General features: G+C 37.6%; 1 protein-coding gene across 1 annotated transcript in view; it reads right to left on the reverse strand.

The window, feature by feature from the left end:
• The window catches only part of LOC106880839 (uncharacterized), a 47,096-nt gene that overhangs the window by 43,163 nt on the left and 1,575 nt on the right, over positions 1-2,358 (reverse strand). The window lies entirely within an intron of this gene.

Consider the following 2,358-nt stretch of genomic DNA (forward strand, 5'->3'; position numbering starts at 1 on the left):
ATATATATATATATATATATATATATATATACATACAGAAAGAGAGAGAGAGAGGACCGTTTGTGTGTATGAAAAGGACAAGTCATATGTGTATATAGTTAAACTCACTACAGAATTAAAACCCATTGACAGGGTTGTCATTGGCGGATGCCCTTCCTGTCAGAAAGTGAGAAGTGAAAACAGCTTTGATAAGGAATGAAACAAACTGATACATGCTGTGTGTCATGTACTTAGGCTCAGGCCACACAATAGTAACAGCAACTTTCTGCAGTTAGGTGTACAAAACAAAAGCTAACACACCTTAACCTTTGTACTTCCAGATGATATCAAAATTATCAAATTAAATCTATTTCCATATTCTGCTTGAATCAAATCCCACAACCAGCTAATCTCATGTTAATACAATATCTTTATACAAGTATTGTATGCAGTAAAGTTTGATAGTTTGGCCATGTCTTCTCTCCATGCTCTCATATATCAAGGCAATCCAATAAAGAAGTTGGTATGTGATTGCTTAACTTGCCAATATTAGCAACTAAATAAATCTCTTTCCAATCTTCCCATACAATAAGTGCAAGCAGGGCTGTGTTGTTAAGAAGATGTAAAATGTTAGAGAACGAAACCTAGTTGCTTTTTGTGATACATACCAATACATATACCTAAAGTAAAACTTTTTCAGAAGCACAAAAACCTTATATGAACTTTGAGGGGCCAGATTATACTAATCCAAGTTTACAGCTCTGTCTCACCATTTATGCCATCCCTGGGGCTCTGGTATGACTGTGTAACAAATGAATTTAGTCCATGGGCAACAAAGTGCATGACCAAACCAACAGAGGTGTCTTTCAAGCTAGGGTTGTTGAAGGAAATCAATCCAACAACAACAAACTTCAAATTAGACATGAAATCCAAAGCACAAACATAGAGGAGTCAGAAAAGACAAAAGATGGTGAAATACTTCCAGTTTGTGTAAGTCTACTGCTTGTATTGGTCATGTCTTGTCACTATACATTAAGATGCTTTGAGATGTTATGAAATAGCAATCGAGTAAATAAAAATTTTTGTAGCTTGCTTCTTAACCCTGTGACATCAGTTTCAATCTTACTGTGTGGCACCTTGGGCAAGGATCTTCTATTAGCCCCATATCAACCAAAGCCCAGTGAGTAGAATTGAGAGATGAAAACTGGAAAAAGCCTATTTTGTGTGTGTGTGTGTGTGTGTGTGTGTGTGTGTGTGTGTGTGTGTGTGTGTGTGTGTGTGTGTGTGTGTGTGTGTGTGTGTGTGTGTGTGTGTCACATGACCGACCAGACTATCAGATGTTACACATCGCTGGTTACAATGCACTTGGCATTCTTTTAGCCTTTGAATGACACCACCCTGCTGGTTAAGCATGAAGTCCACTGCCCACTTTCTGTTCAAAAGGGGGACTGAAGCAACATGAAATGAAGTGTTTTGCTTAAGAACACAATGTGTCATCTGATCTGGGAATCGAACCCAAAATCTAGCCATCATGAGTGCAACTGCCTAACCACTACTCCACACACGCACATGTGTGTACTCATCTTCACATGATCTGATGCTTGTATGATGAGCATCACCATTACACAAGTGATGTTGCTGTTTCTAATCTTCTGTGAAAACATGTCTGGCCATAAAGAAATATTAAAACTTGCTTAGAAATAGGTGAGGATTTACGACAGGAAGGGCATCGAGATGTAGAAAATTTTCCCCAACAAATTCTGTCTGACCCATGCAAGCATGGAAAAGTGAATGTTAAATCATGACAGTATGGCTACATTAATCTCCAGCTTACAACCAAAACTGGTTTTAAAGGTGACAAAATATGTGTGGCAGGACTAAAGAGTTTCGCCAGTCTTATATCAGAGTTTTTATTTAGAGTTGCCTATATCATGGATTGTGGCGTCACATCTTTTTTTTTTCTTTTTAACTTGTTTCAGTCATTAGGCTGCAGCCATACCAAAGCACTACCGTGAAGAATTTTTAGTTAAATGAACTGACCCCACTCCAACCTGCATCCCAGTACTTATTTTTGTTACATCTGGTACTTATTCTATCGATCTCTTTAGTCAAACTGCTAAGTTACAGGGGATGTAAATACACCAACACTGGTTGCCAAGTAATGGTGGTTGAGGGAACAGACACTGGTTCAAAGACACATACACAAAAGTATATATATATATATATATATATATATATATATATATGGGAGAATTTACGTAAAAAACAACAGACGAGGACAGGTGGTGTAAACAACAAAAGGATGTATTAGTTTAATGCTCGGAAATAGAGAAAGTCTTTACCGTTTCGAGCTACGCTCTTCAACAGAAAGAAATAAGG

The sequence above is a fragment of the Octopus bimaculoides genome, chromosome 13 (genome assembly GCF_001194135.2).
Source record: "Octopus bimaculoides isolate UCB-OBI-ISO-001 chromosome 13, ASM119413v2, whole genome shotgun sequence".
Classification (NCBI taxonomy): domain Eukaryota; kingdom Metazoa; phylum Mollusca; class Cephalopoda; order Octopoda; family Octopodidae; genus Octopus; species Octopus bimaculoides.